Source organism: Macrobrachium nipponense, chromosome 20 (assembly GCF_015104395.2).
Source record: "Macrobrachium nipponense isolate FS-2020 chromosome 20, ASM1510439v2, whole genome shotgun sequence".
In the NCBI taxonomy this organism is placed as follows: Eukaryota; Metazoa; Arthropoda; class Malacostraca; order Decapoda; family Palaemonidae; genus Macrobrachium; species Macrobrachium nipponense.
The window spans coordinates 27,772,959-27,796,657 of NC_061089.1; the positions used below are offsets into that span (position 1 = coordinate 27,772,959).

General features: G+C 37.0%; 1 protein-coding gene across 2 annotated transcripts in view; it reads right to left on the reverse strand.

Moving 5' to 3' along the window:
• Positions 1 to 23,699, reverse strand: part of LOC135223929 (patched domain-containing protein 3-like) — a 151,412-nt gene that overhangs the window by 100,823 nt on the left and 26,890 nt on the right. Inside the window, exon 2 of one of the 2 annotated variants that reach the window (XM_064262888.1) lies at positions 519 to 585. The exons of the other annotated variant lie outside the window; for it this stretch is intronic. The gene's annotated coding sequence lies outside the window, so the exon portion shown is untranslated. The remainder of the gene's footprint in view (positions 1 to 518; positions 586 to 23,699) is intronic. 2 annotated transcript variants of the gene reach the window in all.

The following is a 23,699-nucleotide window of genomic DNA, read 5'->3' on the forward strand; positions in this document are numbered from 1 at the left end:
ATATATCACATACACACATATATAGGTATAGAGTCAGAAATACACACATGCGGAATCCATATATTGAGTAATTTTCGACGAGTCATTGATCTGGAGTCACCGTGATCTTACTTAGTATCGAAATTAAGTAAAAATTCCAAAAACCCATTGTAAGAATAAGTAAAACTATATAGTCTCATAATGAGGAAAGGAAGGACTTTCACAGGTCCACACAAGCTTAATATATATTATATATATATATATATATATATATATATATATATATATATATATATATATATATACACACACACACACACAACATCTATAATAATATATATAATATATATATATATATATTATATATACTATATACATACACACATAATATATATATATATATATAATATATATATATATATATATTGAGCAAAGTATTACCTTTGGAATTTTCTTCGACATAAATGTGGTCTAGATTCACAATTACGTGGACGGAATAATAATGAACAAAACCTGTTAAAAAAAAATAAGTCACTCACCTTCGTGTATTGAAATAAACAAGTCACTGGATTTCCCCTGCTTGCCGTTGATATACTTGGCACAAAACTAAGAGACAGAAAGGGAGAGAGATATGGAAATGAATAAAGAGTCTTTCGAAACATGGAAAGTTTGTTTTTGTGTTGGTTGTTATGTATGCTGATCCGCACCTGAGAGAGAGAGAGAGAGAGAGAGAGAGAGAGAGAGAGAGAGAGAGAGAGAGAGAGAGAGAGAGAGTTGACAATAAAAACAAAGGTTCCGCTTCTTGTGTCACAGATACTTGAAGACTCTCTGATTGTTGTAATTCAAAGGTAGCGTATATTTAATACCTATCTATTTTCAACTTCTTTCGTAATTTCAATGCCTTACTGCAAATGACACTCGTTTATTTTCCTCTTCATGAAAGATACGTTCATACGAACCATGAGATCTCTTCTCAAATATCAAGTTAATATTCCATTCCGTGTCCTAGTTGTTCAAGTAAATTGTTCAGCTTTCAAAATGGTCGCAAATGAGGCCAAAACAATCTAAGGCATGGCGGAATTGTTACGTAATTACGCGAGTGAAGTCACTAGAGTAATTGGCAACCAAGGTCGTCTTAAATCGTGAGAGCAATGATTAGGTACATGCTCGTTAGCATTTCATAACTTGGAGCAAATGTCACGTCAATAGCTTCTTTTCAGTATGCCATCTATATATCAGATGAACAGATGCCTTTATGTTTTTTTGTTTACAAAACATGAAAATTTGTGAGAAAAATAACTTAGACATAAACCAAAGGTGTATAATGTCATACCTAATAATTCGAAGCTCACACACACACACACAACACACACACACACACACACACACACACACACACACACACACGAAGCAAACAAGAGACGCAGAATAACGAAAGAGGAGACATTCAGTAAATATTCAGCATAAACAACCTAATTGTCACGAACAGGAGACCAGTGTACGTCATTATTTCCAGCAGCTGCTTTTGCTAATGGGGGCGTGAAGAGGAATTTGAATCCGGATTTATGCATGAGAAGAGGGAACCAGTTTTCTGCAAGTGTCAAGGAGATCAGTGACACTTTATTGACGCTAAATGGCAGTGAAAAGCTTAGAAATGGACGCTAAATGGCAGTGAATAGCCTAGAAACGTTTTCGTACGGAAGAGATTATGAGAATCAGTTCCATCATGCTGGATAATCATCCTGCAATTATAAGTCCATTTTTAAAGATTGTAAATTATTTTTTTTTTTTTTTTTTTGCTCTATCACAGTCCTCCAATTCGACTGGGTGGTATTTATAGTGTGGGGTTCCGGGTTGCATCCTGCCTCCTTAGGAGTCCATCACTTTTCTTACTATGTGTGCCGTTTCTAGGATCACACTCTTCTGCATGAGTCCTGGAGCTACTTCAGCCTCTAGTTTTTCTAGATTCCTTTTCAGGGATCTTGGGATCGTGCCTAGTGCTCCTATGATTATGGGTACGCTTTCCACTGGCATATCCCATATCCTTCTTATTTCTATTTTCAGATCTTGATACTTATCCATTTTTTCCCTCTCTTTCTCTTCAACTCTGGTGTCCCATGGTATTGCGACATCAATGAGTGATACTTTCTTCTTGACTTTGTCAATCAACGTCACGTCTGGTCTGTTTGCACGTATCACCCTATCCGTTCTGATACCATAGTCCCAGAGGATCTTTGCCTGATCGTTTTCTATCACTCCTTCAGGTTGGTGCTCGTACCACTTATTACTGCAAGGTAGCTGATGTTTCTTGCACAGGCTCCAGTGGAGGGCTTTTGCCACTGAATCATGCCTCTTTTTGTACTGGTTCTGTGCAAGTGCCGGGCATTCACTTGCTATGTGGTTTATGGTTTCATTTTTCGTATTGCACTTCCTACATATGGAGAGATGTTATTTCCGTCTATCATACTTTGACATATCTGGTTCTTAGGGCCTGATCTTGTGCCGCTGTTATCATTCCTTCAGTTTCCTTCTTTAGCTCTCTCTGTAGCCATTGCCAATTGTCATCGCTGGCTAGTTCTTTAGTCTGTCTCATGTATTGTCCGTGCATTGGTTTGTTGTGCCAGTCCTCTGTTCTTTCTGTCTTTCTCCGGTCTCTGTATATTTCTGGGTCTTCGTCTACTTTTATTAGTCCTTCTTCCCATGCACTCTTTAGCCACTCGTCTTCACTGGTTTTCAGATATTGCCCCAGTGCTCTGTTTTCGATGTTGACACAGTCCTCTATACTTAGTAGTCCTCTCCCTCCTTCCTTTCGTGTTATGTATAGTCTGTCCGTATTTGCTCTTGGGTGTAGTGCTTTGTGTATTGTCATTTGTTTCCTGGTTTTCTGATCTATGCTGCGGAGTTCTGCCTTCGTCCATTCCACTATTCCTGCGCTGTATCTGATTACTGGCACTGCCATGTGTTTATGGCTTTTGTCATATTTCCGGCGTTGAGTTTTGACTTGAGTATCGCCTTGAGTCTCTGCATATATTCTTTCCTGATCGTGTCCTTCATCTCTTGGTGTTTTATATCTCCTCCTTCCATTATTCCCAGGTATTTGTATCCTGTCTCATCTATGTGTTTGATGTTGCTCCCATCTGGTAGCTTTATCCCTTCAGTTCTCGTTACTTTGCCTTTTTGTATGTTGACTAAGGCGCATTTTTCTATTCCAAACTCCATCCTGATGTCCCCAGATACAATCCTTACAGTCTGGATTAGGGTATCTATTTCCTTGATGCTCTTACCATACAGCTTGATGTCGTCCATGAACATCAGATGGTTGATTTTGTTGCCTCTTTTCTTGAGTTGGTACCCGGCATCCATCTTCTGTAGTACTTTTGTCATGGGAATCATGGCTACTACGAAGAGTAGTGGGGACAGTGAGTCGCCCTGGAAGATCCCTCTCCTGATATTAACCTCTGCTAGTCTTATTCCAGAGCTTGTAAGTATTGTATTCCAGTTGTGCATTGTATTTTTGAGGAAGCTGATGGTATTTTCCTCTGCCCCATATATTTTCAGGCATTCTATTAGCCATGTGTGTGGTATCATGTCGAAGGCTTTCTTATAGTCTATCCATGCCATACTTAGGTTGGTTTTCCTTCTCCTACTGTTCTTCATTACCATTTTGTCTATCAGGAGCTGGTCTTTTGTGCCCCTACACTTCCTTCTGCAGCCTTTCTGTTGGTGGGGGATGGTGTTTGTCTCCTCTAGGTAGTTGTATAGCCTTTCACTGATGATACCTGTTAGTAACTTCCACATTATTGGTAGGCAGGTGATAGGCCTGTAGTTACTGGCTATATTTCCCTTACTCTTGTCTTTTTGTACTAAGGATTTCTTCCTGTGGTCATCCATTTGGGTGCTTGGTGATTTGAGATACAATGCTGGAGTTGTTCTGCTATTCGTGGGTGTAGGGCCTTGAAGTTTTTGAGCCAGTATCCATGGACTTCATCGGGACCTGGGGCTTTCCAGTTTGGCATTTTCTTTAGTTGGTGTCTGACTGTGTCTGTCGTGATGTCTGTGAATCTTTGTTTTATTCTCCCTGTTTCTTCTTCCTTGACTTCCTGGAGCCATGTTGCATGTTTGTTGTGTGATACCGGATTGCTCCATATGTTTTCCCAGAGTCTCTTACTTGGTTCGGCTTCAGGAATTTCTGGGTGGTTGTCTTCCCCTCTTAGTTGGCTGTATAGTCTTTTCTGGTTGGTTTCGAATAGTTTGTTCTGTTGGTATCCCTTATTCCTGTTCATGTACCGTTGGATCTTGTGTGCTTTGGCCTTAAGCCTCTGTTTTACATCTTCTATTGCGTTGTTTAGTCCCCTCTCTTGTACTTTGTATTTCTCGTTGAGTTCCTCCCTTGTTTTCTTGCTTCTTAGCCTTTTTTTCTGCCATCTCTTTCAGTTTACTCAAGTCAGATCTCATCACCATGATTTGCTTTTCCCCAGGCGCCTTTTCCAAGGAGGTTGCTGTTTTGGTTTCTGTTTGGTTGGTTGTGACGGTGGTGTTGGTGTTCGAATCCCCATCAGTTCTGCTACTAATCTTGCTCCTGCATATGTCAAGTTATTTGTTTCTGTGATACTGTTGGTGTGTATTAGGCCCATTATTTCATTGACCTCACTTGTTTTCTCCCTTAATTTCTTGGTGTTGTAGGCTTTCATGGAGGGGATCTTTGTTCTCTCTATATCTGGCTCCATCCATTGTCTAATCTTTTCTACCCATTCCGTCCTCTCTGTTACTTCGTCGGTGTTTCTTCGTGTGTCGTTGTTTGATACCTCCTCCTCCTGTCGTCTTCTGCATGGCGTCTCTCAGTTCGTCTTCGTGTAATTCGTTGTCGTCTGATATTTCCCTTTCCAGTTCTTCTCTTTCTGTTGGGGAGAGCCAGTTCTTTTTCTTTATGTTCCTTACTTGGTCTGCCAGCCTCTGCTCTGTTTGGGGGTGTTATTCCTCTCATTCCAGATGTTGGCCAATCTTCTTCTATATCCTCTCTCCGTCGGGTTGCTTCTGATGTAGCATCTCCATATTTCCTTATTTTCTTCTCTTGTCCATTTCTTCCTTTTTGCCTCTGTAGCTCCAATCTCAGGCTGTTGATGACTGTCGTTGTGGTGATCAGTTGCTGGATGACGACCTCCAAGTACCTGACCGTCTTCCCCTACAATTGGGTTGAATACCTGGTTGCCGGACGAAGCTCCTCTGTTGCCAGAGGTTCCATTTACGTCGTTGTCGTTTATTCCTTCATTTCTTTCCATCATTGCTGAGTTTTGCTATTTAACCCATAGCTGGACCCTACCCCATCAGGGATAGGTACTCATTTACAGCTGAGTAGACTGAGGAAATTATGGTAAAGATCCTTTCCCAAGGAATCAACGCCGAGGAGAGCGGTCACCCATCCAACGACTGACCAGCCCCAATATGGAAATTATTATTATTATTATTATTATTATTATTATTATTATTATTATTATTATTATTATTATTATTATTATCATCATCCAACAAGTCAAGCTGCATCCCTAACTGAAGAAGAGGAATGCTAAGCTCAAGGGTCCCGAAAGGGAAAGCAGCCGAGTACAGACGAGGAAATTGAGAAGTAAAGAATAAGGTATGAAATAGAAATAACAAAAACAAGCAAATAACATGAAAAAACGAACTAAAATAAATAAGACAAACAGCAAATATACTATACAGAGAGACCCAGGGTATCTTACTCAGCAAAGAAACGCGCTTGCACACGGGATTACGAATACCATCCTGAAATTTCGCCACAAAAGGAATACATCATCTAGAACACTATTGGGCATTGATCGTCAAAGAGGAATAGGCAAGGCTGTTAGAATTAACAGTCTGCGCATCTGATATGACGCGGAAGGTGGTTTAGTCTAAGAAGATCTGAATGCAAAGGATGATCGGAATTAAATATATAGCATGCACAATGAAGCAACTGAATAACTGCGCCCGGCAATAACGCAAGTATCAAGATCAGGGATATTTTTATCCAATTATTTAACATGCGAGTCTGATGCTGCCCAGTCAAAGACTGACTTGCAATTTTAATTGCACATGGCAGAAGTACACTAATCCCTCTTATTTGTATATGTTCTGCTTCTTACTTTACGTTTAATCTATCTTCTATAATAATAAAATACAAGTGAATCTTGGTTGTCACCCGGGGGAAACATAAAACAGCCATCCAACCACCGGCAAAACTGTTTGTCTGCCCCGGGAGGGGAGACAGGTAGGGGATCGGGAGGATAAGGGAGACATGACGGGCAATAAAATATAAGGGTAATGAAACATAAGGTAAGAACACGCCATGTTTTAAAATTCAATCTATTAGAGACTTCAATGCTACACTAAAAAGTGATCTTATAGCTACTTTTTGTTTGCTTCGTCTTGAGAGAGAGAGAGAGAGAGAGAGAGAGAGAGAGAGAGAGAGAGCCTGAACGTTCTCTGACTTGGAATAAGGTAGCCAACAGCATGACCTTACCAGGGCCTTGAAACCTGATATCCTACAAACCAACCAAACAATCGACACGCTGTTAAAAAGTTGTCCTATGGTGAAAATTGCCAATAAGAAAAAGAAAAAAAGGACATGCTAGAAAAATGGCGAGGGAAATATGGAACAAATAATTCTAGTTCACATAACAATACGTAATACCACTGGCGAGAAATACAAATGTAGTATGGATGAGGTCATCGGTATTCTACAATTTAAAAATGTACAACTGTCCGTTCAATCTCTTACCTTTGAGCTGCCTTGGCCAGTCAGTTTTAAACATGTATTTAGTGCAACTCACCTGAAAAATAAAAATAAAATATATTACAATAGTGTTAAGAAATGAAAAAAATCATACGGTTTTCTTCAAAACTAAGATTTGCATAACACTTTAAAACTTGATCTCAAAAGTATAAGTATTTACGTTATATATATATATATATATATATATATATATTATATATATATATATATATATATATATATACATATACATATATATATATATATATATATATATATATATATATATATATATATATTCCTTGTTTTTTTCCTCAATTTAGTACTCGAGTAAAATTTTATTTTGCACGTTGATTTCATCTCGTATTATAGATAGATTTAAAAAAAAATATACATATCATATGAAATTCGTATGGAAAACATAAATGGACACATGATTCACCCGTAAATAGATTGTTTAGTTTCAAAAGGTTTTGTATACATAGACAATTGCACTATTATCGAGGTGACTTCTAAACACACACAGATATATATATATATATATATATATATATATATATATATAGTATATATATATATATATATACATACACACACACACATATTTTTTTATTATACGTTCCATATAAATTCCACATGGTATATAAAATAAAATAAAACTATCTAACATACGACATGAAATCAATTTACAATATAAAATTTTACTCGAGGACTAAATTAAGAGAAATACAAGGAAGAATTAATAAATGTCCTCGGGAGACTTAATCGTAGGACGAAAAAGCGACGACATAAAAAAAAATCCTAAAAACATCAAAGGACCAACAGCTTTTATCCAAACGATTCAGGTGGAAGAGGTCAGGTGAGATCCTTTTAGGAAGGACCTTCGTCAACTCGTCGACATTTAATCGAGTTTATCTCATCTACGTGGGGAGATCTATCACGGAATAAGACCCTTTTAAGGGAATTTTCTTTAATGCCAGACAAAAGGTTCGAACGGCGTAAACTCTTGCAACTTTTTTTTTCTTACCTAGTTTAATTTAATTTTAGTGCAAAAGACCACCTTGGCAAAGCGGGATTTGAAGGATTATTCAAATTGGGGGTTTGCAGTAAACGAATCTAAAATATTCTAGGGGTTTCTTCTCTCTCTCTCTCTCTCTCTCTCTCTCTCTCTCTCTCTCTCTCTCTCTCCTTCTCCTCTTATCTATCTCTCTCTCTCTCTCTCTATCGTTGTTTGTTTTGTTTGTACGGCGTTTTTGCGTTGCATGGAACCAGTGGTAATTCAGCAACGGGACAAACGGCTTTACGTGACTTCTGAACCACGTCGAGAGTGAACTTCTATCACCAGAAATACACATCTCTAATCTCTTAGTGGAATGCCTGAGAATCGAACTCGCGGCCACAGAGGTGACAGGACAAGACCATACCGATCACGCCACTGAGGCGATTCTCTCTCTCTCTCTCTCTCTCTCTCTCTCTCTCTCTCTCTCTCTCTGTTAAACAAAAGGGAGAAAGCTCGGGACCCTTCATGCCTCAAGTTCATTTAACTCATAATAGACGGCAAGAGACTGTTTGAAAGGAGGATGACTACATGCTAAGAAGAATAGGTCAGAAAAAGGTGACACAGATAATAAAGTGCCTCAGGGAATGACGTAGAATCATCATTGCCTGTGATCTACATTCCAAAAGAGGAATCCAGCGGTCAAACCCATTGTGAAACCTCATTATGTGAAGCGGGCAGAAGCACTGACGATGACTGTTCCATGGCGAAATGAAGTTCTCGAGTCGGCCACTACACCGTGGAAAAGTTCAGAAAGGAAGTTAGAGATTAAGGCAATGAGCATGAAAAGCCAGCGGCAAGACTCACGTCTTCATCTCTGTATAACAGTCTCGGTCTCTGTAACTGAAAATCTTTCATTGAATTAATTCATCAGTCGTCGAAAATTGAGAAAGGAAAATAATTCAGAAAAAAAAACTACTAGTGGCGTAGCCTTCCAATATTGTCACGAAGATTTCAGGTCTTGTCATGTGAGTATTGTAATCAAAACATCAGAGGCATTTATATATCCAAAAAGGAATAAACTTTCCTTTTCAATAAATAAAAAAAAGTAAACCGGACTCAAGAGTAGCAATAATGGCAAATTCAGCCGCTGGAATCAATCCCGGATAGCAGCTGAGGAAAAATACAACAGCTGGAAAGATCCCTTTTATGAAACTGTAGCGGCAAAGGAAAAGTGAAATAAAAAAGAGAAAACCCCCATGTAAATGCGCTTCCCGTTACCAAGTGAAGTCTACGAGGTGATATCTCTTGCTCCTGGGTAAGAGATCATCCTTTTAAGCTTAAAAGATGGGGCCTTGCAGCTTTCTTTTCACTGCGTCATGTGTGTGTGGTTGAGGCCACACCTCCCCCCCCCCCCCCCCCCCTCTCTCTCTCGGTTTTAAATAAGAAAGGCTTGGCTGCTGTCATACAATAAAAATTGGGAAGGTGAGCCTATTCTTGGAGGTAACGGACAAGCAAGGAAAAAAAATCAGGTTTTGGAAATTCATACAATTATGGAAATGATTAAATGTACCACCAAATCAATGACAGTTCAAATAACATGCGAGTATACGCACAAATCACACATTTATAGTGATGCATGTATATATATATATATATATATATATATATATACTATATATATATATATATATGTGTGTGTGTGTGTGTGTGTGTGTGTGTGTGTGTGTGTGCGCGCGAGCGAGCGCACGCGTGCTGAATGCAAGAGAATAAATTATCTCCTTAGTAATAATAGAGATACAAAGAAAATCCACTATATCCCAAGCATGATTAGCAATGAAAAGAACATCCGAAACACTGGACAGTGTTATCATATTCTACGCAGTTCTTAAGAGTGGCTATTGTAACGACCGTGTGTTGAGAATGGACTCGACTAACAGTAAATAACTGTTAACTGTCTGTTGTGTTTTCACTGTCGATTTCCCTGTTACGGTGCTCGTATGAACGGTATTTGGTTTGTTGACGTTTTTCTTACAGCGAATGAAGAAGGTAGGAAGCTGGGCGGGACATTTGGTTTTGATTTCCTCTGCATTCGCTCGAGGAATTGGTGTTATTGCAGACGATTACCAAAATAAGATGATGCAGAAAATTGGTAAGAAGAGGAAGGATAGAGCACGAAAATAAAACAGGGGGTTATTCATGATAAATGTAGAACATCAAACTCTTCTTATGTAAGAGTAGACGACCGAGACAATGTAGTAAAGTAAAAGATTGGAAGGAAAATGATACATAGTAAGGATTAAAAGACTAAAACAGAAGAAATTACAAGACAAATAATATATTAGCAGAGAGACGGTCCAGTTGTCAATACGGACTCGTAGTTAGGCAATCAGTTGTAATTTTTCTGATTTAATTTAATCTAGAAATAGGCCTTTAATAAAAAATAATAGATTTAAAGAAATCGAGAAAAGTGAAAACAAGGTCAGGCAAGAGTTTTAAACTGTAAAAAATTAAACCACTAAATCAATTATCATGGCTGATCATTCGTAAATACAATTATGGGTCAACTTTGCACTGGCTATCGTTCAGCAGTACATTAATTTGGTTGAACTTCACATTATCTTTTATTTGGTAGAAATACAATTAAGAATGATAATAATTTGCTATTCCATCATTCATGCAATAATAGACCAAGTAATTCCCCTGTCCCAAATCCCAAACGAGTCACAGGAAGCAGGACTGAGAAATGACTTGCAAGACTAAAAGGGGCGCTGGAAAGAGGAGGTGTCAGGCAAGCAAAACAAACCCGATTTCACCTGACCGTTTGCGTAGTCAAGATCGACCTCTCCTAGTTATAAGAGGCTGATAAATCATGGTGTTCTGGCGACGAGGCTTAAAGAAAACGCAACTTAAAGGGAGGAAACAAGACGCAACAAAAGATATGAATTTGAAATGAAAACATATCGAAGAAGGATATGAAAGAATGGTTTGTCTAGAAATCGACATCTGCTAATTAATAATGGCTGATAAATAATTAATTCTTCAGTTGTAAAGAATACAATGAATGGAAATGACACACACACACACACACACTGACAAACCCCCAACGATATAAAAAAGAAAATAATGAAATTGAAGATAGACGAGAAGGAAAAGGCGACGTAGAAAGTAATCTGAGAAGTTAGGAAGGAAGGAAGGTGAAATAAGAAGACATGGAGAGAAAGTGAAAAGCAGTGTAAGAGAAATTGAAAGGGTGCAACGAAAAAAAAAATGGGAAAAGGGCAAAAAGAAATCCATTGTATAAACGAAGCGTATGTAAAAATATGGCAGCATGAAATAACAGTGTTAAAAAATGTTCGCAAAAGGTTACGTCTTCAGAAACATTGGAAAACAGTTTTTTGGGACCGCTTTTGATTACAGAGAGAGAGAGAGAGAGAGAGAGAGAGAGAGAGAGAGTATGAATGATGGAATGATTAAGTAATTGGGTAATATCAGAGGTTAAGTGGTCAGGACAGAAATAAATTTTAGATGAAAGATAAAAAAGTAATCAATGATAGGGTTTGTCTCCCCTACACTCGAGATCCCTTACCCACCTCGCCCCCCCCCCATCCCGGACAAACAGGTTTGCAGGAGGAGGGTGGATGGCTCATTTCTCCCCTAGCTACCCCAACCCCACCCGGGGCGGACAAACAAGAAAGATCCACTCGACTTTTATTGTTATTATTATACAGAAGATAGGTACAATTTATATAAAATGATATTATGAGAAAACTGTCATAAGGATCTCATATCAAGAATGAGCCTTTTTCATTGATTTAACCGAAACATTTCCTTCTCCTTCTCGAGTTTCAGGGCACATGTCACTCATAGGAAGATCATCGCTCCCAGAAATCATTCATAAAATAAGATTTGGCAACAAACATAATACTAATTACCAAAGAATTCTAAATAATTAGTTTTTGCTTACAAAGGGAGAAAAGATAATAATTCAGCTGTGGATGAACTACGCGTCGAACATGCAGCGAGTCACAGGAATGAATACGATATTTTCAAGAAGTATGAATATTGAGTTCACTCAAAATTCTAAAACTATTTTATTAATTATTTTGATAATTTTAGATCAACTAATGAACGAGTGGCTTTACTCATAGCAAAACAAACCTTTCAATTTAGAGACTGATTGCGATTCCATACATGAAGTATTTTCACCAAGGGCAATAATAATAATAATAATAATAATAATAATAATAATAATAATAATAATAATAATAATAATAATAATAACAATAATAATAATAATAATAATACTAAAAATTTAAAAGAGTAATAAGCAAAAAAGAAGTCTTAGCAAGACACGCCACAATTATTGCTTTTTTTTCTCTCCTTTCCGAATGGCTATAACTTTTATTTTGGGGCAATAAACACTTGCTCAATCGCGTCTATTCTCATACTCTACAGCCTTGCCTCAATTGACGGAGGGACACATCAGCCTCTCAAGGAGTTGTTGGGAAATGGATTCTATAGCCCTTTATTGCTCTCTTTATTACCTTCGACTTCCCGTCACCGCAACGGCCCATGGATGGATATAGCGAGCGTACTTTAACCACAAGGGGTGAATTTTCGGTGCAAATACAGAACTAACTTACGTCGAACAGAACGCCCATTTCTTAAGAAATGCTAACGATCGCCCTACTCGACACAATGTCAGAGGAATGCCCATTTCCCGACAATGTCATATGGAACGCCTATCTATTGACAGAGTCATAAAGATCGGCCGTTTCTTGACAGTATTAGAAAGAACGCGCATTTCTTGACAATGACAGCGGGAACCTTCAATTCTTGACAATGTCAGAGAGAATCCTCAATTCTTGGCAATGTCAGAGGGAGACCCTAATTTCTTGACAATGTCAGAGGGAACCCTGAATTCTTGACAACGTCATACGGCGTGCCATTTTCTGTAAAAGGAAAATGTCAACGTACATCATAAGGAAGCCCTCTTTCGGCACAGATGCAGCAACGCCTTTTAGTTGACAGATACATTACTACCGTACACCACAAGGAATGCCCTTTTCCTTACAGTCACACTACTAATTACCGTCATAAGACACATATTTCTCTAAAGGTACTTTGTTTTCCCTTTCGGTCTGTTTTGTAGAGAATGCTTAGCTGAGAACATTTACTGCCAAAACACTGTATTTCACTTTCATATCAATTTTCTGAGGCTCTCATATTGGTCCCCGACTTCGTCCATTAGGTAGAACCCATTTTTATTTGTATGCCACAACTGTTCTGGAAATGTATGGCTTTAGTTAGTCTTGAATAACTTTGCCTCGTAAGTCATAGAGGTTTTTGAATAGATGTTTTTCCTCGTCATAACTGTTTTGAGGATAGCCTGGACGTCTTATGCTGCAAAGCAATATCTACGACTGAGAAAAGAAAATTATGGTTGAAATACTAAACAAAAAATTGAAGAAAAAAGAGGTTGGAATATAGAAACCAGGAAGACTTAGGCATGACCATACGCAAGAGAGCAGTTATTCCAAAAAAAAAAAAAAAATGAGAGAGGATAGATAAAAACTGGGTTTTGTAACCCATGTGATGTAATTTGAATCTTAATATAACATGATGGGTACAGAGATAAAGATATACAGGACCTGGCTGAGCTGGCATTACAACATTACAGATGAAATAACCTTTTGAGAGTTAGTCGTAACTACCAATTTTAGGAGCTGGACCAATTCACGCCCTCTAGCAGACCAAGTTCGTGTGAGGAAAAAAATAAGATCTTGGATTTTGATAGACAAACTAGATATGGCGCAAGCAATGCCCGCCCCTTCTCCACCCCCCCTCCCCCCCCAACCCCCCCCCCAAAAAAAAAAAAACAAAAAAAAAAAAAAAACAACATGAAAATGCATCAAGAATATGGTGAAATGAAAGCAGAAATATAGTCGCTCTTTTTGAATTGGGGAATCAAAGCAAACATGATCGATCTAAAATAGTATCATTATAATATGCTGAGGCTCAGTGTGACCTCGATTCATAACGAATCAAGTAAAATGTTTACAACACACACGAACACACCACACACACGAACACGCACGCGCACGCGCGAGCACAGTAAGAGAGAGAGAGAGAGAGAGAGAGAGAGAGAGAGAGAGAGAGAGAGAGAGAGAGAGAGAGAGCCAGAGAGGAATCCCAGTTCTAACATTTATAACATCCGTCTCCATGAAAATTGAAACCACAATGTTACAAAGGCCATTGCAATATAAAGGAAAAAACACACGCTATAAAATTCTACCCATAATCAACAACACTTCCTCTACCTACCTAATCAATCTCCGCCACAGGCCGTGTATGAGAGAGAGAGAGAGAGAGAGAGAGAGAGAGAGAGAGAGAGAGAGAGAGAGAGAGAGAATGGAAGCGATTTACCAATCAAGCTCTTAAAAACTCCTATGTTTGAAAATTCCAGTTTTGTTAAATGTCAGCTGTGGGATGAGTTTTTTTTGTCATGTTATATATTTTTTGTCGGTTGTGTTAGCAATGTAAGAATGTAAGCCACCTTTTTTTCTCTCTCTCGAAAAACCATCGTTGAGGTCATCGTAGGCATGACTAGGCATAGCAATTTGTCTCCTTTCCTCAGCAAGACTGTAGAATTCCACTTTCCATAATGCAATTAGACTTACGTAAGCGCCACGGTCTTGTCTGCTTCGAATGGCAATCGCATTATAAACATGTGACCTAAATCTAATTAGATTTATGTGGGCATAAAAAGTTCTATCATTATGAATGATAGCTGCTAGAATCACGTGCTATACTTCTTGTGTGTATTACATTTGTTACTGAAGAAATCAAGAAGTTGTTATTTACTCCGAGTGTGGCCACACTTTAGAAATCTTCTGGCTGTCAGTAGCGTGTCGGTATGTTTTCATGTGATATTCCTGCGTAACCACACGCAAACACACACCCACACACACACACACACACACACACACACATATATATATATATATATATATATATATATATATATATATATATATATGATGTGTGTGTGTGTGTGTGTGTGTGTGTGTGGGGGTGTGTTTGCGTGTGGTTACGCAGGAATATCACATGAAAACATACCGACACGCTACTGACAGCCAGAAGATTTCTAAAGTGTGGCCACACTCGGAGTAAATAACAACTTCTTGATTTCTTCAGTAACAAATGTAATACACATTTGTTACTGAAGTATATTACATATATATAATAATAAATAATATAATATTATATATTATATATAATATCTATATATATTATTATAGTTATTATTATAATTATAATATAATATAGTATATTGTATTAATGTTTTGTGTAGAATATATAATTATATTTATGTATTATATACTATAATAATATATATAGTTTAATATTATAATCATGTTTGTGTGTATATAATTATAGGTATGTATGTTATATATACAAAACACACAACACACACACACCTATATATATATATATATATATATATATATAAACTATGATATATATATTATATATTGAGTGTGTGTGCGTGTGTGTGTTTGTATACATACATACATATTAATTATATCACACAAACATATATAATATACTTATATATATATATATATATATATATATATATATATATATATATATTAATATATATATAGATATCTATATATATATATATATCTATTCATCTAATCTAGATAATATTATATATCTATCTATTATACTATATATATATTATATATCATATATATATATATTATTATATATATATACGAAACAAGAACCCTCCACTTGCCACATCCACCAGCCACAGATATGCAAGTACAACGGCTACGCTTCAAACTTCTCTCTCTCTCTCTCTCTCTCTCTCTCTCTCTCTCTCTCCGTCTCTCGCTTCTCTTCTCCCCTCTCTCTCTCTTCTCTCTCTCTCTCTCGTAGAAATTTGATGATGTGAGCATATGATAATTAGCGCCTTCCCGGCATATGCACACACGTCACCATATATTCTCATGTAAACAACAGAAACCACTGCAATGAGACCAAGCCCGCAAAAATGACAAGGCAAAAATACTGCCTTAAACAAATAGAAATGAACACACCAGTAAAATTCTCTCTATCTCTCTCTGTTTGTGTGTGTGTGTGTGTATGTGTATGTGTGTTTGTATGCTTAGTGGATTATAGTCGGAGAGTTGCCTGTGTTCACTGCGCAATAACTCATCTAATTTGCAACCTGCTGTTACGGGTAACCCTAATTGTCTGTGTCTGTCGAACTCCTGCCAGGGTGCTTGAGGCACCGAACTAAGAAGACAAGGACTGGCAGAGCAATGTCCTCGTTTGAGTCGAGGACAAACAGTTTTTGTTAAATCACAAGACATAATTTTGTGCTTTACCAAGGAGGTTATTGTTAAATCACAAGACATAATTTTGTGCTTTACCAAGGAGGTTATTGTTAAATCACAAGACATAATTTTGTGCTTTACCAAGGAGGTTATTCCACAGCGTGAACTATGAATGCGTAGAAGGGAAATGCTCAGTAGACATCACTGTGATCACCTTTTCTTTTGAGAGTAAGCGTTGTCATTTGTTTTTTCTTATCTGGCCCTCTGGGGACCATTGTCATCGATGTACTGAATGCTATTTATACTAGACATAATTATGATAATTTATTCACGGGGAATATATCGGTCTTTCATTTATTGAATATTGGAAGGACATAACTTTAGTTCACTGTGAAACAGGCCTACTTGAACATAAAAATGACTGCAAGAGAAAACATCAGTAAGAAAATAAAGCTTGCGAGACAATGTGAGTGTTGAAATAATAAAAGAAAAATAGAAGCTATTAGAAAAAATACTAATCGTAGAGCTAGCTCAAGGCGTATGTTCGACCCCGCTATTTTTAGGACATGTAGGCGACAAACATTGTGCCCTATCAGCACGTGTGTCTTGCATGTCTCAATGCACTATTTTGCAACTGACGTGGGTGTCACACCCTCGAACAGGAAATGTCTTGCATGAAATTGAAAGGATATTAGGATATTATAAAAAAAAAGCGATGTTGGATTTTATACAGCAAACATTAAATGAAAATGTAGATAATAGTAAATTGAAAGACGACTTCATTCCCTCCTACGCCTCAGTGTAACACGTTTCTCTCATGCAATATTCAACTGTTTATGTATGCATGCAGAAGACACCTCTCTTGATGTACCCGATTCGTACACAAACAAATATCTATATTCATACACAGACAAATAGTCACACACACATATAGTTGTGTGTTGTCCTGCTCATCCTTTTAAAGGGGTGAGAAGAGAGAGAGAGAGAGAGAGAGAGAGAGAGAGAGAGAGAGAGAGAGAGAGAGAGAGAGATTGACATTTACTGTCTGGATTGACAAAGCAAACAGAGACGAAAGACCTCAAATAAACTAAACTGCGTCAAAACAGAGAGAGAGAGAGAGAGAGAGAGAGAGAGAGAGAGAGAGAGAGAGAGAGAGGCAAACACCCCAAGGAATAAGCAACAGCAATTTGCGGACCGACAGGTGAGGTGCCCTTGTGACGTCATAGAGGAAGTGCCATCATGACCTACTTCTCGACCGTACTTAGACTGTGGCACTGCCCACACATCCGCACTTGGGCAGACCTCGCTTTTTCGCAGATGCCTGCTCTGGACCTTCACGCGTAGATGCATCGCAAAAACTCATTTAAAGATCGCGCAAACTAATCAACATAGAAGTTGTAGCACAATAGTTTTACCTGAATCTGTCTGATGTAAACGCATAAATCAACACAAAATATTTGACCGAATAGATGTGACGATAAAAACGAAAGTGTAGACATTATCATTAACTTGATACACCTTACGCAAAAGTATGAAACAAAAGTATGAAATCAGTGTAAAACAAGTGACTAAATTGACGGGACAATGCAACGATAAAAAAAAAAAAAACTATGTAACTGTTATTTAGAAATGACAATGACTAAATCTGTTGGACAGAAAACAACCGCCAAAGGACAAAATCGAAATTATAATGATAAAAAACACAAAACGAACAGTTAATGGGCAGGAAGTAGGTTTTTAGAGAGAGAGAGAGAGAGAAGAGAGAGAGAGAGAGAGAGAGAGAGAGAGAGAGAGAGGACAGTGAAAGCAGACTCGCTTTCTCATGATTGCTTATACAAAAGAGTACCACACATACATCAAGTTCTCTCTCTCGTCCTCTCTCTCACTGGTGTGGCCGCAGAAGACAAAATCTTAAAATTCTCGCAAAATATTAGAAAAAGCGAAATACGATCTTCTGCCGATTCATTAATTCAACAAACACATGACTAGAGGTCACAGCTACCTTAGAAGACAGGCAAGGAGACACACTTAACGCTGTTCCATCTGTTATTATAATAGTAGGCATCATCTTGCACGTGTGTTAGTAAGTTCTTAAAAATTATCATTATTTTAAGATATTAACTTACAGTTACATCAGATATTCACATTTACCCGGTGATGAAAACACATTCTTCGTGTTTGTCTTCAGTGATTAAAAAAAGACCACTTTATAAAAAAAAAAAATGTATACTATAAAACCATAAAGTGGCTTTTTCTTAACCATTCATTTTTAATATAATTATTGATGATTATTATCATTATAGACAGAGCATTGTTTACTGTTTGTTGGATTTTAAGGATAAGGTCAAATGCTCCAGACATTCAAACATTTGGAATAGTCTGAGAGCAAATATAAAGATCTTGAACAATCAAGAAATAATTCAGACCTGTTGATTTTACAATCACTGTACATATACCCTTGACGCTCACCTGACTATCTTTTTTTTTTTTTTATAGAATATTACACTTTTCCACCAGACCTCCTGTACTGATTTATCATCTGTTTTGACATTCCATTACTGCGTCAGAAAAAAATTACACAAATCAAGGAAATAATTATAACGTGATAATAATAATAAAAAAGAATTTGAATCAGTTTCTATTTCATGTCAATGCGACCGCAGCATTTTTACGAACAAAAAGATTCACTTTCAACACCACGTATTGACACTAGTGTGGGCCTAGAGACAGCTTCTACGAGGAAACCCTGGCAACGAGACCCGAGCTCCCACAACCGCACAAAAACGCCTACACAGACACACGAGACAAAGAGCACATTTAATGATCCCAATTGAAGAACCTCGGACTAAAACGCGACCTTGTTATACCATCCTCTTCATAATCCGCACCCAGCCATTTGTCCTTCCGCAGTGCAAGGGAGTTAGTTGGTCAAGGATTTGTAATTAATGAATGAGCTTCGTAAAAATTACTCTCTAATGAGTTACAACACTTGTTTACCATATGCCGTGTTGCAGTCTTCGCCTGAGTGCAATTTGCGTTTTTAAATTACCTTCTGAAGGTGAAAATAACCAACATACGTCACTGATTAAGACAAAAGGTTTATTCTTGGTTTTCTGTAATGGTTTACTTTCTTCCCTCCTGAAGTCTTGGAGACATATGCCTGAGTACAAAAAATACATTTAATAATAATAATTATTATTATTACTATTATTACCACTATCAGTTTTTTCTAAATATTGAAAAAGAAACCCACAAAATTACTGTGTATAACGTGTTTACATTTTATTATACTCAACAGTGTTGAGTAAAATAAATTGTAAATAATTATAAGTAAACACGTTATACACAGTAATTTCGTGGGTTTATTTTTCAATTACCATTACTATTATTATTATTATTAGTTGTAGTAGTATTTCCTTTTTCTTTATACGGAAAATGAAAACTACATAAAGCAAAATATTATGCCAGTACGTAACTTCTGGGTAAGTCATGCACAGCAAATCAAGTAAATCTACATTGATATCATTCCCACAGAGAAGGAAAATTTCACTTCTCTTTCAGTGGGCGCAAATTTCACTTGAGACGAAGCGAAAACGCTGCTCTTTTCAAACATAATTCAGGAGAAATCTTTTATTTGCAATTCTCAAAATCCTTTGGGTCTTCCGCTTGGTCTCAGCGATGTGTCCGAAAGCGTAGAGCCTCTCACAAGTGTATCTAATTTGGAGCAGCGGTCATTGTAAACAGACATATGTTTGCTATTTATCGGAATACTCCATTGCGCTTAACTTTCCGATTTAAGGTTTTTTGGTCCCTTTAATGCGCTCCTCCTGCGGCTACGAATGCTCATGGTGTGCGGATAATGTTTTATATATATATATATATATATATATATATATATATATATATATATATATATATATATACACATACATATATGTGTGTGTGTTGTGTGTGTGTGCGTGTGTGTATATATATATATATATATATATATATATATATATATATATATATATATATATATATCTTCAGCGTACCTCTCTTTCTTCATCTCCTTTCACAAACACCTATGACCTGTTTGTCTCCAGAGATAGAATTATGTACTGCGATGTCAAAATAATTACCACAAGGCCGTAAAAAAAAATGAAAATAAAAAATACTGAAATTTGAATTAAAACTTAAGCAAAGAGAAAAAAATAACAGGTGTCAAAGTAACCATTGAATTTTCTTTGTTGGTTTAATGGCACTAATATTATTTCTACAATTATTTTATTTTCTCCTAGACCATTTTACGACGGAAATTTCCTCGGCTGAACTGCACTAATAATAGAGAGGACCTATTCACAAAATCACATGGTCATCATTCTAAAATGTAATTTTAACGATCTCATGGAATTTAGTGAGAAAATAACAACATAAGAAACGTGAACAGACACGCGTCATTCAAAATGAAATTGAAGTCAATTGCCCTGGTGCACTGATTTATCAGAGCTAATTCGGAGACTGAAAAGAAGAAAGTATCGAGAGCTATAAATAAGAATTCAAAATGGGGGAAAAAAAAATATAGAATAAACGGAAAAGTTCAGAAAACTCGTCTTATGAAAAAAGGGAAATCTGAAGAAGTCCCAGACTGTTTTTTTTCAGACGCGCAAGAAGAAGAGGAAGAAGAAGAAGAAGAAGAAGAAGAAAAAGTGTTGAGTATCGGGTTCCTCGGAAGGGAAGTGCGGGGCGTATGTAAAGGTTTCATAGCATTTGCCCTTTCTTACAATGTCGCCGCCCATAATGAAGGAGTTCACCTCGCTCCATAATTATGGAACAAACGGACCGTACAAAGTCTACAGAAGATCCAAGGGCGGTACGTTATTTTTAGATTTCCTAAAAAAAATATCTCAAGTTAGTAAATAGGTCTAAATTAGCGCATCAAACGCTGCTTGCACGTACGGACGCACTTGCATGCACACATTGTACATATACTTATATAAATATACATCTATATCTATAATATACACAAACACACGCTTTTATGTATATTATATATATCATATACAAAATATATATATATATATATATATATATATATATATATATATATCTATGTGTGTATATATTATATACATATATACATATATATATATATATATATATATATATATATATATATACTTATATTTAGATAGATGTGTGTGTGTGTGTGTGTGTGTGTGTGTGTGTGTGTGTGTAAGCGTGTACGCATATAGCATAATGAAACGAATCGAAAAGGACAGAAGAACATCAATAAGTAACCAAATACCCTCCTAAAGGCTCCTAAGACAAAACGGGAAGCACCTGAAGGATTGACAGTCAGAGCAACCAACCGAGATGATAGCCGGGTTCTCGCCGTCCATCCAGCACCTCCAGCAGGGCAGGGACCTAGCCACAACGGCGTATCCTATCTAGAGAAACAGCGGCTGTCATTCGGGAAACCTGAAGCTTTTTCTCTGAAAAGCGGCTCAGAGATTCAGAGGAGCAACAGACGGACTCTACGAGGGCGTAAATCATCTCCGGCTGGCTGAGCATCATCACGCAAAGACTGCCGAAGAAGAATCGCGGATATATTGGTGCTCAGCGGTAGCTTACGGCTTCATAACGAGGATCTTATCGGCAAAGGGAGGAGGAGGGAGCGTGCAAAAGGAACTCTGGCGAATCTGCATCATCAGGTATATTAACCTCTCATGCATTTCTGAAAAATCGTGGCATTTTTTAAGGTCATGTCCACCATTATGACATGAATACAACGTTGTGATTCCATTTCCCGTTTTTCAGAAGTGGCATCAACAAAGAAAAAGGAGAAAAAGCAGATAGACATACGCAATTGATTTGATCAAGGGTAATGGTGATCGTATCTCAGGAAGAACGTATAGGGTATTTTAACCCGAACAAATTTCCCCTTTTGTAAGACCTAACGCTTTCTAAAGTTAGCAGTAGAAAGTGAAAGAAAAGAACCTCTCAACTTGCCAGAAAACTCAAACCAGAAACGAAAGCAGCTTGAATCTCTTGTGCCGACGTTGCTCTGAACAATCATTCAGCTTAAACAAGCAGAATGTTTAACGTGGAAGCAGCTTGCGTGTTTGGATTTCCATGGTCGAAGAGACGGAGTGGAGAGAGAGAGAAAGTCTCCGGTGAGGAAAGATGTCTTGTGAGACATTAACTCGAAAGATTTTCTCACCAACTAACTCACAACAAACAAAGGAATACTAGAATGCAAAACCCAATAAACTTTTATTTTTATTTTAAGGAATGAGATTCGAGTACAACTATTATAAGAATATGAGGTCGACAGACAGATCAACACTTGAAGCCCAGTCTCTCTCCCCGTCTTTTTTTTTTTTTTTTTTTTTTTTAAACACGCATGGAACACTCAAATAACTATACACATTGCAAAGGGAAAGCCACTGTTGAACTGAGTTCTTACAATATGCTAGAAAAATTCTTATTCAGTTTTCGAAGGGACGGCTGTTCCCAGTCATGACACTATTTACCGAAATATCTAAGAGATATTGTTTCTTTTAAAGCTGAATACGCAATGTCAGACGATCGTGTCAATATTAATATGAAATTAATCGTGTTTATGGAATGTCAGCAAATTATACACGATGGTAACTTACAGCACATGTGATTACAGCAGTTACCTCCACACAATTCGCGAGAAGAAATAAACTGTCGAGGAAAAAATGCAACAAATACAAAAAACTTGCAATCAAGGTAAATCATTTCCAAATGCAAACTATAAAGAAAATGTCAGAAAACACAATCACGTCTTTCACAGTGAAAGACACTTGCAAATGAAAACATCTACAGCAAATCATGAATAATGGAAGGGTGATAACCCTTTTCAGTGTAGGTAAATCTTGAATAATTCATGTATGGGATGAGTACTCGAGTCTGTTTTCTTAGGGCACCGGCCAAATCCTCTGCTGTTGGTGACTAGGCGGAACCTTTATGCAAATCAATATGTGACAAAGAGTTTGCCGATTAGAATTTTTTTTAATGCATTCTGATGATTAAATCTAATGACTTAACACAAGCGATGAAATAATGAAATTTACCTGAATACTTTCAAATTTCATTATACAACCGAAATAAACGATGAGTTGGCACGCGTGATTTTGCCTAAGTACTGGATACACACACACACACATACCACTATATATACGAGATATATATATATATATATATATATATATATATATATATATATATATATATATATATATATATGTACAATTGTAATTGCCACAATGCCCTCTTAACTTCTTGAATTCTTTGGTCTTTTTTGGATACGCTTGTCACTACAAAGTCTGAAGATCCAAGTTCAAAGAAATTGTGATGACCAGTAGATTCTACACACACACACACACACACACACACACCACACACACACACATATATATATATATATATATATATATATATATATATATATATATATATATGTGTATATATATAAATATTTATTTGTTTATTTATTGTTCCCTTTAGCTCTTCATATCCCCAAGGACAACAATGCTGCAGTCCTTTCTGAGGCGAACACTTTCCCTCATCGTCATGGCAATCGTGATTGAAC